Source organism: Hylobates moloch, unplaced genomic scaffold (assembly GCF_009828535.3).
Source record: "Hylobates moloch isolate HMO894 unplaced genomic scaffold, HMol_V3 SCAFFOLD_25, whole genome shotgun sequence".
Classification (NCBI taxonomy): Eukaryota; Metazoa; Chordata; class Mammalia; order Primates; family Hylobatidae; genus Hylobates; species Hylobates moloch.
Window position 1 is genome coordinate 6,659,010 of NW_026652300.1, and position 14,736 is coordinate 6,673,745.

General features: G+C 40.0%; 1 pseudogene; it reads left to right on the plus strand.

The window, feature by feature from the left end:
* Positions 1 to 142: 142 nt before the first annotated feature.
* Positions 143 to 14,736, plus strand: part of LOC116812238 (nucleosome assembly protein 1-like 1) — a 22,269-nt pseudogene continuing 7,675 nt past the window's right edge.

Sequence of the window (14,736 nt, forward strand, 5' to 3'; positions counted from 1 at the left end):
CGGGCTCCGGCTGGTAGGGCGGGCGGAGGGAGGGAGGAGGGGCCGAGCTCGGAGCTGACAAAAAGCGGCCCAGCTCCCCGGCACGGGCCCGCCGTCAGCACGTCACGTCACCGCCCGGGAGAGAGACCTAGGAAAATGCGGGATGGTAGTTGGGCCACCTCCGCCCGGTGGGCCTTTCGGTGCCCCGGGTCGGCGCCGGTCACGCCCCGAGACCGAGGAGTCCAGTGACCTCACTGCGGTGGGGTCTCCGGCAGCTGGAGTTTCCGTCACAACGTTCCTTTCCTCCGCGCGCCCGCCGTCACCGTCACCACTACTCGCGCACCACTGCCTCAGTCGGTTGCGTACAGGCAAGCTGCCCCGCACCGGGCCAGGCCACCCCCTGAAATCTCCGGTGGACCTCGGATTCGTAATTTCTCACACTCTGCCCCAGGCTCTCCCGAGACCTATCGCCTCTCGGCGCCAGTCCTAGCCAAGGCGACAGATCTCATTGTTTGCAGGCCCTTAGACTCCCGCCCGCAGTAAACGTGTTTACTTTATTCCTAGGGTTGGGGAGGAAAGCAGATACATAGATACAGCATTCCCTGCTGTCTCCTGCGTTGGCTTTAAAAAAAAAAGTAAATGGACTTGCCACAGTGTACAGGCAAGAGGAGGGGAGGACTATCCTAGATCAATTACTAAGCCATTTGATTTTTCTTTACGTTAACGTAGGTATTTTGACCAAGATTTGTAATGTCTAGTATATGTTCTTTATGGCAGTATTTCATCTTTTGGCATCCTTGAAATGTTAGTTTTGTGTAATTGTCTCATGAACAATGAATTATGCACATCCTTTAATAAATGTAAACAATTGGTTTTGGGATTGTCTTCTTACAACATTATCCTCTTAAAGTTTAAAAAGGCTTTACAGGCTGAGAGGAAAATGCATTTTATTAAACAGATAGTACTGATGAACTCCAAAAACGTGTATTATGCGTTTTCATTACTTTACGTTTTTATGCACTCTAATTTCCCATTAAACTTGGGACCCAAACTGTGTTTAAAAGTTGCTACTAAAAAGTTAAACATGCCTATTGCGGTCGCTCACCTCTGAGCGCTTTGGGAGGCCAAGGCCGGAGTACTGCTTGAGGCCAGCAGATACAGGCGGACAGCTGTGATCAAGCCACTGCATGCAGCCTGCGAGCCAGAGCCAGTAATCTCTAAATGTAGAGGCCAGGTATTTTAGTTTTCTGACATACCTATTTTTAAAATTCATAGAAATCATCTTGTCCTTAACTGAGACACCTAAAAATCATAAAATGCTTTAGTAAAGGAAAACCAATGGTACATAGTTGATACAAGGAGATAAGTGCTGGATAGCAATTCTCTTTTCAAACCATTGGTTTGACCTTTTTTTCTCAAGTCGTTACATTTTGTTTCAAAAATGATAAATGAGAGGCAGCTCACCCCTGTAATTCCAAAACACTTTGGAAGGCTCAGATGAAATCAGCTTGTGCTCAGCTGATAGTTGGAGACAAGCCTGGAAAACATGGCGATCCATCTGTACAAAAAAATTGAAAAGAGCTGGGTGTGGTGGTACACGCCTGTAGTCCCAGCTATGGGGAGGCTTAAGCCTATTTGTTTGGGCTGTGATTGTGATACCACACTCCAGCGTTTATGACAGAGCAAGATCCTGTATTTAGGTAAATAAATTTTAAAAAATCTTGTTTGAGAAATTTTCATCAAGTTAAGACAATGTGTTTTGTGGAAAGAAAAGTATTTTTACAATATGTTTTTCAGTAAATAACCAGCCTAATTTATACGTAATTAACATAATTTCAAAATACTGATAACGTTCAAGTTTTTAGAGATGGTACCTGGCTCTGCCACGCAGGCTGGAGTGCAGTGGCACCTTCGTAGCTCACTCAGCCTTGAATTCTCCAGTTCAATGTAACAGCCATGGCCTCCCAAAGCACTGGAATTACAGCTGTAAATCAAATATTTTCCAAAGGCCTTCATTTAATGTTATGGGGTCGCATGTCATTCATTCAACTGTAAGCAACGTGGTCAGAACACAAAAAACAAAGTAAACATTATTGGTAATACATGCTTATCAAAAATCCTAGTATTATTATGAAAATTACCAATATATAAAGCACTTCAGAAAGAACAGCTAAGGAATATGAAGGAAAAAAGATGTTTCCTAATCGAAAAGATCAGAGGTAGTTTAGATAATGAAACTAAACAGCTTTTGACATTACTTTTCATTCATAATGTTAACTTTCGTTAAGAGACAAGGACAGGATGGTCTAATTGTAGTTGTCATATAAGAAAAGTATTACTGTCCAAGAAAGATTATAAATGACTCTACAGATGAAGTCAACTATATTACATCTTTTTATTTTCTCAAAGAAACACAACAGAGGGAAAATTTATATAGGGACAATGATGAGATAATATTTCAAAAGTATATTGTGAATACAAAATAACTCGCTGCAAAGCAAATAAACTTTTATTACTGATAAAATGTATCTGTTGTTCACAGTTGCTAATATGTCTCAGCTTTGAAAGTAACTAACCAGCTCACAAAGATGAAGGTTTTAATAAAGTAGCTACAATTGCATAAAGTAGCTACAATTGCATAAGCAAGACACAGTACAAGGTCTTTGTATCTTTTTCCAAAAGAAAATGAAGCAGAAAAAAAAAAAGAATTTTACTTTCCATTACTACGAAGGAATTTACAAAAAAAAAGATTATGCTAGTTTTTGAGAAAACAGAGACACTTCAATAGTACAGAATTCATATACCAAAATGTAAAAGCATGTTATCTAAAGTGTCTCAAAAAGCTTTACGGAACCAAAATTTAAAGGCATTGTATCTAAAACATCTCAAAAAGTTTTATAGAACTAAGTGTGTTAGGCTGCTATGGAGGCCATAAGAAAATACCACACTGAGTGGTTTAACCAACAGAAATTCGTTTTCTTATAATTTCAGAAGCCCCAGGTCCAAGATCAAAGTATTCACAGGTTTGATTTATTCTAAGGCCTTTCTAGTTGGCTTTTAGTGATGGCAGGCTTATCACTGTCTTCACCTGATCTTCGCTCTGTGTCTATGTCTGACTCTCTTGTAAGGACACTAGTCATACTGGATTAGAGATCACCCATATGACCTCATTTTACCTTAATTACCTCTCTGCAAATGCAGGCACAGTTGTAGGTACTTGGAGTTATAATCTGGGGAAGGACACATTTCAGCCCAGAATACCCTCTGGTCGCTCAAAATGCATCTTCTCACATACAAAATACATCATTACTAGGGTGTGTCAAAAAATGTGATCCAGTTTGAAGAGGCTTGTACTGGCTAATGATGAGTATCAAAATACCATTTTATTGCCATGCACTTATACGCATTGGATATATCCAAAATCATGAATCCACAATAACATATTTCAAAAAATTACCACATTTGAGGAATGGTAGAGAACCCACACTTATGAGAAGAATGTCTGATTATGAAAAGAATAACATGTTTAGCTCATACAAATGTTTTTCCCAACCAAAAACAGTGATAGCAATTTTCTCCTTGTAGATGTATTCCCTTTTTCAGTCTGTTTTCTTATCACATGTCATGTAGCCTGCAGAAAACTCCAGTGTGGAAAACCTGTGGAAAAATAAGAATGCAAAAGGCAGTATTTATGGTTATATGAAAATAGTTTTTTGTTGTTGTTGTTGTTTTAGATGGGGTCTCACTCTGTCACCCAGGCTGGAGTGCCATGGCACAATCTTGGCTCACTGCAAGCTCCACCTCCCGGGTTCATGCCGTTCTCCTGCCTCAGCCTCCTGAGTAGCTGGAACTACGGGTACCTGCCACCACACCCGGCTAATGTTTTTTGTTGTTGTTGTTGTTTTGTATTTTTAGTAGAGATGGGGTTTCACTGTGTTAGCCACGATAGTCTTGATCTCCTGACCTCGTGATCCACCCATGTCGGCCTCCCAAAGTGCAGGGATTACAGGCAAGAGCCACTGCGTCCGGCGTGGAAATAGTTTTGAAATTCCCTTGAAAGGGTCTGAGGACCCTCAGACCACACTTTGAGAAAGAACTTTTGGCCGGGTGAGGTGGCTCACGCTTGTAATCCCAGCACTTTGGGAGGCCGAGGCGGGCGGATCACGAGGTCAGGAGATCGAGACCACGGTGAAACCCCGGCTCTACTAAAAATACAAAAAAATTAGCCAGGCGTGGTGGCGGGCGCCGTAGTTCCAGCTACTCGGAGAGGCTGAGGCAGGAGAATGGCGTGAACCCGGGAGGCGAAGCTTGCAGTGAGCCGAGATTGCGCCACTGCACTCCAGCCTGGGTAACAGAGCGAGACTCCGTCTCAAAAAAAAAAAAAAGAATTTTTGAGTTAATATGTAACAATAGTTACACGAGTGTCCCTGTTATAGCGTGTCCAGAGAATGCACAAATATGCCATTTTCATCCACTGAAAGAACTAAAACAGAAATGAGGGATTGCATTTCAGGTATTTGGAGTTCTTACATGGCAGACATTGACAACAAAGAAGAGTCTGATCTTGGACAAGATTTGGGGCTGGGTGTGTTTGCTCACCCCTGTAATCCCAGCACTTTGAGAGGCCGAGGCGATGGATCACCTGAGGTCTGGAGTTTGAGATTAGCCTGGCCAACATGGCTAAACCACATCTCTACTAAAAATACAAAAGTTAGCTGCGCATGGTGGCTTATGCCTGTAATCCCAGCACTTTGGGAGGCCAAGGTGGGTGGATCACTTGAGGTCAGGAGTTCAAGACCAGCCTGGCCAACATGGTGAAACCCCAACTTCTACTAAAAATACAAAAATGAGCTGGGAGCAATGATGTGTGCCTGTAATCGCAGCCTCTTGGGAGGCTGAGGCAGGAGAATTGCCAAGATTATGCCACTGCTTTGCAGCCTGGGCAGCAGAATGAGACTCAGTCCAAAAAAACAAACAAACAAACAAAATTGAGTGGCATTGAAGAAGTAGAAAAACAGCAGGCACGGTGGCTCAGGCCTGTAATCCCAACTCTCTGGGAGGCCAAGGCGGGTGGGTCATGAGTTCAAGACCAGCCTGGTCAACATGGTGAAACCCTGTCTGTACTAAAAATATAAAAATTAGGTGTGGTGGTGCATGCCTGCAGTCCCAGCTAGTTGGGGGGCTGAGGCAGAGAATTGCTTGAACCTGGGAGGCGGAGGTTGCAGCGAGCTGAGATTGTGCCACTGCATTCCAGCCTGGGCAACAGAGTGAGATTCCATTTCAAAAAAAGAAACAAAAGAAAAGAAAGTGGTGAAGAGACAAAAACAAAAGCAGATTTGCTCAGATGATGGAAAATCCTCAGATTCTTATAGGCTTTAGAGAAAGACTTGATGGTTTGGTAGAAAGATCAACAAGATACACTGAATGCTTGCCTAGGGTAGTTAAAGATGAGTCAATGCTCTCAAAAACCTGCAACTTAAATGTGCACAGAGGCCAAATTCTATGAGGAAGTTGATGATCCTGAAAGGAAGCATGCTACTCCCTTTCAGCCTCTATTTGATATGTGATTTGATATTATTAATGCAATTTATGAACCTATGGAAGAAAAATGTGAATTGAAAGCAGATAAAGAAGACAAAATTTCAGCTGAAATTCAAAGCTGAAAGAAAGGCCAAGGTTGATAAATAATGAAAAAATGGACGAAGAAAACAAAGACCCCAAAGGAATTCCTAAATTTTGGACTTGCTCAATGATATAGTTCAGGAACATGATGAACCTATTCTGAAGCACTTCAAAGATGTTAAAGTGAAGTTCTCAGATGCTGGCCAGCCTATGAGTTTTGTCTTAGAATTTCACTTTGAACCCTGAATATTTCGCAAATGAAGTGTTGACAAAGACATATAGTATGAAGTCAAAATCAGATGACTGATCATTTTTCTTTTGATAGGCCAGAAATTATGGGTTCTACAGGGTGCCAGATGGACTGGGAAAAAAGGAATAAAAACCTTTAAGAAGTAGAAACACAAGGAATGTGGGACAGTTTCTAATGGGAATAAAACAGTTTCTGATGACTCTTTAATTTTTTTCTGCCTGCCTAAAGTTCTGAGAATGCAGTTCTGGATGATGCTACTGAAGCTATATTTGCTGTAGACTGTGAAAATGGTGTGTAATCCCAAAATCAGTATTACACTTTACTGGAGCAACTGTTGAAGATGTTGATGATTATGATGAAGAAAGTGAAGAAATGGAAGATAAAGAGGAAACAAAAAGAGATGAGAAAAATTATCCAGGCTGAGTATGGTGGCTCACACCTGTAATCCAACACTTTAGGAGGCTGAAACAGGCATATCACTTGAGGCCAGGAGTTAGAGACCACCCTGACCAAAGATCACCCTGGTAAAATCCCATCTCTACCAAAAAATACAAAAAATTAGCCAGGTATGGTGGTGCACAACTGAAGTCTCAGCTACTTGGGAGGCTGAGGAAGGACAATCACCTGAGCCTAAGAGGTTAAGGCTGCAGTGAGCCATGATTATGCCACTGCACTCAGCCTTGTCTGACAGAGTAAGATCCTGTCTCAAAAAAAAAAAAAAAAAAAAATCCAAAGCAGAATCAAAACATCACAGAGAGCAAGCAGCAGTAAAGTAGGATGGCCTATCTTCTACTTCCCTAGAAAAGAAATATTTACATCTGACAAGTCTATTTCAAGGTTTGTGTTGTTGTTGTTTTCTTGTTGTTGTTTGCTTGCTGGATTGTTTTTGTTTTTACAGCCTAAAATAAAAACGTCAAATACAAAAAACAAGTGTACTCCAAGTAATTCATTAAGGATAGACCATGGGAGAATACCACCAATTTGCAAGCCTTAATACATAAATTAATCTAAGGCAATGATTATCAATGACTACTAGAAGACAATTAGATATGTGCCCTATGAAGGATATGCACAATAAGATCTATAAAGTAATTTGTTTCCTAACTCCCCCAAAGCAGTCTTGTACACAGTCAATCCTCTAGATTTAACCACTAACTTACAATAAATTTAGGGGCTTAGAGAAACATGTAAAGCCATGGTGGTGGGGAGTGTTTTACAGGAATAGATGAACACAATTCAGAGGGTGAGAAACTCTGCTGGACAAATGACTTTTCTTTATTAAATAAAAAATATGAGATAAAAATGCAGGGGAAAATCAATAAATTAGAAAAGGCTTAAAAGGCATATTAAACAATTATATAAGTTTTATTTTAATCCTGATCCAGAAAAATACCTATAAAAAGTATGACTTTGAAATATATGAACTCTTAATGTGCCTATATATACAGATACACATATGAATATACATCTATTATGATTTACAGATACACATACAATTATATATATTATGATACACATACATATTCTTGTTAATATGTTGAAGTTGAATGCTTTCATTAATGTTCATTTTGACATGATTATGTAATTATATCCTTAAAAAAGAACTCCTATCTTTTAAAGATATGCCATCAAAATATTTTTACAGGAAATGATATTTCAGAAATTTGCTTCAAAAACCTGTGAAGGTAAGGGAGAATCATGAGTGGATCATTAAATAGGTGGAAGGTATACATGAAATAAGATTGTCTATGTTGTAACAGTTATAGAAGCTGAATGATGGATATGTGGGGTAATTCTCCGTGTGTATATTCAAAATACTTCGCAGGTTTAAAAGACAAACACAGACAAATACAAAAAGAAAAGTTGACCTTCATATTCCCAAGTATCTTTGCTGAGGAACAAGCTCTATAGACACTACCTGCTTCCTTCATGTTTATGTGGACCATTGCTATACCACTTATTTTTAAAACAATTATTTGGGAGGCCAAAGCAGGTGGATCACCTGAGGTCAGGAGTTTGAGACCACCTTGGCCAACATGGAGAAACCCTGACTCTACTAAAAATATAAAAATTAGCCAGGAATGGTGGTATGGGCATGTAGTTTAAGTTACTCGGGAGCCTGAGACAGGAGAGTCACTTGAACCTGGGAGGTGGAGGCTGCGGTAAGTTGAGATCATGCCACTGCATTCCAGCCTGGGCAACAGAGCAAGACTCCATCTCAAAAAAAAAACAAAAAAACAAACAAACAAACAATGGAAACCAAACAAAACAAAAAACCAATTAGCATAACCAAGGAACAGATAATAAAAATCAGACCAGTTATATTAAAGAAAACAGCTATAGTTCTTAAATTTCCAGAGAAACATCTTTTTTTAAAAATGGAGATTTCTGGGCCCTACTCCTAGGAACTGATTTTAGGGTTCAGGTATCAATAGTTTTCCCCAACACCAAGCACACTTTGAAAAACATTAGCACAACTCTTGTAATTTCCTCTTTGTCCACATCTAAAATAGCTTTTCCACTGAGGATTGTTACTAGTCCATTCTCACGTTGCTAATAAAGACACACCTGAGACTGGATAATTTATGAAGAAAAGAGGCTTTCCTGACTCACATTTCAAAATGGCTAGGGAAGCGTCAGGAAATTTAAAATTATGGTGGAAGGGAAAGCAAACACATCATTCTTTACGTGGCAGCAGTGAGGAGAAGTTCCAAGCAAAAGGGGGAAAACCCCCTTATAAAACCATTAGATCTCATGAGAACTCACTCACTATCATGAGAAAAGCAGCAAGCAGGTAACCGCCCCCATGATTCAGTTACCTCCCACCAGGCCACTCCCACAACATGTGGGGATTACGGGAACTATATAATTCAAGATAAGATTTGGATGAGGACATAGCTAAACCATATCAATGATTAATGTTACCAAAATGCCAGGGGTTCAGTCTAGGTCCTGCTGCTCACTGAAAAGGAAGCCATTTACTAAAACAACAAATATTTATAGGGAGGAAGCTTTAATCAGGTGCTGCAGGCAACAAAATAGGAGCTCGGTCTCAAATCCATCGTGCCAACCAATTAAAGTCAAAGGTTTATGTAGCAAGGAAAAAATATAAATACATGCAGAAGAACAGAAATTATGGAGGTGTAAGGAAGATGATTTGGTCAACAGGAAGCAAGTGGTCAGTTATGCAATCATGATGGGTGAGGGGTCTGGCATCTCATTATCCAAATGGAGTAATCTAGTTATGTTTCAGTTCCTTGATACTACATGGGAGGCCTGATGGTGGGCTGCCTGAGAAAGGAACTCTGATAAGACACACTTTAAAATTTTTCAAGTTCAAGGAGGTATATTTGCCAAAGTTGAGGATGCATACCCATGACATAGCCTCAGGATGTCCTCATGACATGTGCCCAAGGTGTTTGGGGCACAGTGTGGTTTTATACATTTCAGGGAGAAATAAGACATCAGTCAATATATGTAAGAAGTACATTTGTTCCATCCAGAATGGCAGGGACAACTCAAAGCAGGGAGGGGGCTTCCATGTTACAGGTAGGTGAGAGACAAATGGTTGTATTCTTTTGAGTTTCTGATAAGCCTATCCAAAGGAGGCAATCAGATATGCATCTAATTCAGTGATCAGAAGGATGACTTTAAATATAATGGGAAGCAGATTTACCCTGAGTAGTTACTACCTTGAAGGGACCCAAGATATTTTCCTTTCGCAATGCTGTGAAGGGGCATTTTGGGTAGCTCCGTATGATGGTGGCCTCATGGCCAACTGGGAATCAAAGGTGAAATTAATACTATAGTTTTCTTCTGAAACACAATCTTTCTCTCTCCAGCCCCTTACTTCCACCAAAGATACATAATAGCAGGACCATTTCTAATTAATATTACACACAAATTCTGTTCAGGCCATGCACAGAGGCTCATGCCTATAATCTCAGCAATTTGGGAGATTGAAACAGGCAGATCACTTGAGCCCAGGAGTTTGAGACCAGTCTGGGCAACATAGGAAAACCCTATCTCTACCAAAAGACAGAAAAAATAGCCGGGTGTGGTGGTTCACGCCTGTAGTCACAGCTACTCAGGGGGCTGATGTGGAGGTATCATCTGAACCTGGAAGGTTGAGGCTGCAGTAACCTGTAATCACACCAATGCTCTACAGCCTGAAGGCCAAACTGAGATCCTTAAAAAAAGGAAAAGAAAAAATAATTTCAAAAGAGAAAACCAAATTTAACCTTTTTCTGTTGTATTATTAAACTATTTTAATAAACCCTTATAAACAAATCTATTTGATATGATTTTGCTGTGTCCCCTGTGTCACATTGTAATCTCAAATTGTAATCCCTATAATCCCCATCCGCTGTGGGAAGGACACAGTGAAAAATATTGGATCATGAGGTTTTCCCCATACTGTTTTCATGATAATGAGTGAGTATCACAAGATCTGATGGTTTTTGTATTAGTCCATTTTCATGCTGCTGATAAAGACATACCTGGGACTGGGGAATTTATAAAGAAAAAGAGGTTTAATGGAACTCTCAAGTCCATTGCTATAAGAAAATAGTGAATAGGAGTTAGAATTGACTGATATGGTATTTTTTAAACTACATTATTATAAGGTAAATATTTCATAAGCCTTTAATAATCATTTATAGTTTTTTTATTATTATACTTTAAGTTCTGGGGTACATGTGCACAATGGGCAGGTTTGTTACATAGGTATACACATGCCATGGTGGTTTGCTGCACCCATCAACCCATCATCTACATTAGGTATTTCTCCTAATGCAATCCCTCCCCTAGCCTCCAACCCACCAACAGGCCCCAGTGTGTGATGTTCCCCTCCCTGTGTCCACGTGTTCTCACTGTTCGACTCCCACTTGTGAGTGAGAACATGTGGTCTTTGGTTTTCTGTTCTTGTGTTAGTTTGCTGAGAATGATGATTTCTAGCTTCATCCATGTCCCTGCAAAAGACATAAACTCATCCTTTTCTACGGCTGCAGAGTACTCCATGCTATATATGTGCCATATTTTCTTTATCCAATCTATCATTGATGTATATTTGGGGTGCTTCCAAGTCTTTTCTATTGTGAACAGTGCCACAATAAACATACATGTTCATGTGACTTTAAAATAGAATAATTATAATCCTTTGGGTATATACCCAGTAATGGGATTGCTGGGTCAAATGGTATTTCTAGATCTAGGTCCTTGAGGAATCACCACACCATCTTCCACAATAGTTGAACTAATTTACACTCCCACCAACAGTGTAAAAGCATTCCTACTTCTCCACATCCTCTCCAGCATCTGTTTTTTCCTGACTTTTTAATGATTGCCATTCTAACTGGTGTGAGATGGTATCTCACTGTGGTTTTGATTTGCATTTCTCTAATGACCAGTGATGATGAGCCTTTTTTCATATGTTTGTTGGCTGTATAAATGTATTCTTTTGATAAGTGTCTGTTCATATCCTTCACCCACTTTTTGATGGGGTTGTTTGTTTTTTTCTTGTAGATTTTTCTTTGTAGTTTCTGGATATTAGCGCTTTGTTAGACGGATAGATTGCAAAGGTTTTCTCCCATTCTGTAGGCTGCCTGTTCATTCTGATGATAGTTTCTTTTGCTGTACAGAAGCTCTTTAGTTTAATTAGATCCCATTTGTCAATTTTGGCTTTTCTTGCCATTGATTTTTGTGTTTTAATCATGAAGCCTTTGCCCATGCCTATGTCCTGGATGGTATTGCCTAGGTTTTCTTCTAGGGCTTTCATGGTTTTAGATCTTATGTTTAAGTCTTTAATCCATCTTGAGTTAATTTTTGTATAAGTTGTAAGGAGGGGATCCAGTTTTAGCTTTCTGCATATGGCTAGCCAGTTTTCCCAGCACCATTTATTAAATAGAGAATCATTTCCCCATTTCTTGTTTTTGTCAGGTTTGTCAAAGATCAGATGGTTGTAGATGTGTGGTGTTATTTCTGAGGCCTCTGTTTTGTCCCATTGGCTATATATCTGTTTTGGTACCAGTACCATGCTGTTTGGGCTACTATAGCCTTGTAGTACAGTTTGAAGTCAGCTAGTGTGATGCCTCCAGCTTTGTTCTTTTTGCTTAGGATTGTCTTGACTATGCAGGCACTTTTTTGGTTCCATATAAAATTTAAAGTAGCTTTTTTCCAATTCTGTGAAGAAAGTCAATGGTAGCTTGATGGAAATAGCATTAAATCTGTAAATTACTTTGGACAGTATGGCCATTTTCATGATGTTGATTCTTTCTATCCACGAGTATGGAATTTTTTTTGTTTGTTTGTGTCCTTTCTTATTTCCTTAAGCAGTGGTTTGTAGTTCTCCTTGAAGAGGTCCTTCACATCCCTTGTGAGTTGGATTCCTAGGTATTTTATTCTCTTTGTAGCAATTGTGTTTGGGAGTTCACTCATGATTTGGCTCTCTTTTTGTCTGTTATTGATGTATAAGAATACTTGTGATTTTTGCCCTTTGACGTTGTATCCTGAGACTTTGCTGAAGTTGCTTATCAGCTTAAGGAGATATTGGGCTGAGATGATGGAGTTTTCTAAATATACAATATGTCACCTGCAGGCAGAGACAATTTGACTTCCTCTTTTCCTAATTGAATACACTTTATTTCTTTCTCCTGCCTGATTGCCCTGGCCAGGACTTCCAATACTACGTTGAATAGGAGTGGTGAGAGAGGGCATACTTGTCATGTGCTCGTTTTCAAAGGGAAAGTTTCCAGTTTTTGCCCATTCAGTATGATATTGGCTATGGGTCTGTCATAATAACTCTAACTATTTTGAGATACGTTCCATCAGTCCCTAGTTTGTTGAGAGTTTTTAGCACGAAGGGCAATTGAAAATGTCAAAGGCCTTTTCTACATCTATTGAGATAATCATGTGGATTTTGTCATTGGTTATGTTTATGTGATGAATTACATTTATTGATTTGCATATGTTGAATCAGCCTTGCATCTCAAGGATGAAGCTGACTTAATTCTGGTGGATAAGCTTTCTAAGGTGCTGCTGGATTTGGTTTGTCAGTATTTTACTGAGGATTTTCACATTGACGTTCATCAGCAATATTGGCCTGAAATTTTCTTTTTTTTTTTTTTTTGAGACAGAATCTCGCTCTTTTGCCCAGGCCGGAGTGCAGTGGCACTATCTCAGCTCACTGCAAGCTCTGCCTCCCAGGTTCACACCATTTTCCTGCCTCAGCTTCCCAAGTAGCTGGGACTACAGGCGCCCGCCACCATGCCCAGCTAATTGTTTGTATTTTTTTAGTAGAGACGGGGTTTCATCCTGTTAGCCAGGATGGTCTCGATCTCCTGATCTCGTGATCCGCCCGCCTCGGCCTCCCAAAGTGCTAGGATTACAGGCATGAGCCACCGCGCCCGGCCTGGCCTGAAATTTTCTTTTTTTGTTGTGTCTCTGCCAGATTTTGGTATCAGGATGACGCTGGCCTCATAAAATGAGTTAGGGAGAATTCCCTCTTTTTCTATTGTTTGAAATAATTTGTAAAAGAATGGTACTGGCCGGGCACGGTGGCTTATGCTTGTAATCCCAGCACTTCGGGAGGCTGAGGTGGGTGGATCACCAGGTCAGGAGATCAAAACCATCCTGGTCAACATGGTGAAACCCCACCTCTACTAAAAAAATTTTAAAAATTAGCTGGGCGTGGTGGCACACACTTGTAGTACCAGCTACTTGGGAGGCTGAAGCAGGAGAATCACTTGAGTGGAGGTTGCAGTGAGTCGAGATCATGCCATTGTACTCTAGCCTGGTGACAGAGTGAGACTCTGTCTCAAAAAAAAAAAAGGAACGGTACCAGCTCCTCTTTATACCTCTGGTAGAATTCGTCTGTGGATCTGTCTGGACCTGGAGTTTCTTTAGTTGGTAGGCTATTAATTACTGCCTCAATTTCAAAACGTGTTATTGGTCTATTCAGGTTCAGCTTCTTCCTGATATAATCTAGGGAGGGCGTATGTGTCTAGGAATTTATCCCTTTTTTCTAGATTTGCTAGTTTATTCGAACAGAGATGTTTATAGTATTATTCTCTGATAGTAGTTTGTATTTCTGTGGGATTGAGGTGGTATCCCCTTTATCATTTTTTATTGCATCTATTTGATTCTTCTTCCTTTTCTTCTTTAGACTGGCTAGCGATCTATCTAACTTGTTGATCTTTTTTAAAAAAAAAAACAGCTCCTGGATTCATTGATTTTTTTAAGGGTTTTTCATGTCTCTATTTCCTTCACTTCTGCTCTCATCTTAGTTATTTCTTGTCTTCTGCTAGCTTTAGAATAACCAGTTTAGAAAAGAACATCAATGACCTCATGAAGCTGAAAAACACAGCACAAGAACTTCATGAAGCATACACAAGTACCAATAGCCGATCAATCAAGCAGAAGAATAGATATCAGCAATTGCAGATCAATTTAATGAAATAAAGCAAGAGGACAAGATTAGAGAAAAAAAGGTGAAAAGAAACACACAAAGCCTCCAAGAAATATGGGATTATGTGAAAAGACCAACTCTACATTTGATTGATGTACCTAAAAGTGACGGGGAGAATGGAACCAAGCTGGAAAACACTCTTCAGGATATGATCCAGGAGAACTCCTCCCACCTAGCAAGATAGGCCAACATTCAAATTCAGGAAATACAGGGAACATCACAAAGATGTTCCTCGAGAAGAGCAACCCCAAGACACACAATCATCAGATTCACCAAGGTTGAAATGAAGGAAAAAATGTTAAGGGCAGTCAGAGAGAAAGGTTGAGTTACCCACAAAGGGAAGCCCATCAGGCTAACAGTGGATCTCTAGGCAAAAACCCTACAAGCCAAAAGACAGTGAAGGCCAATATTGAACATTCTT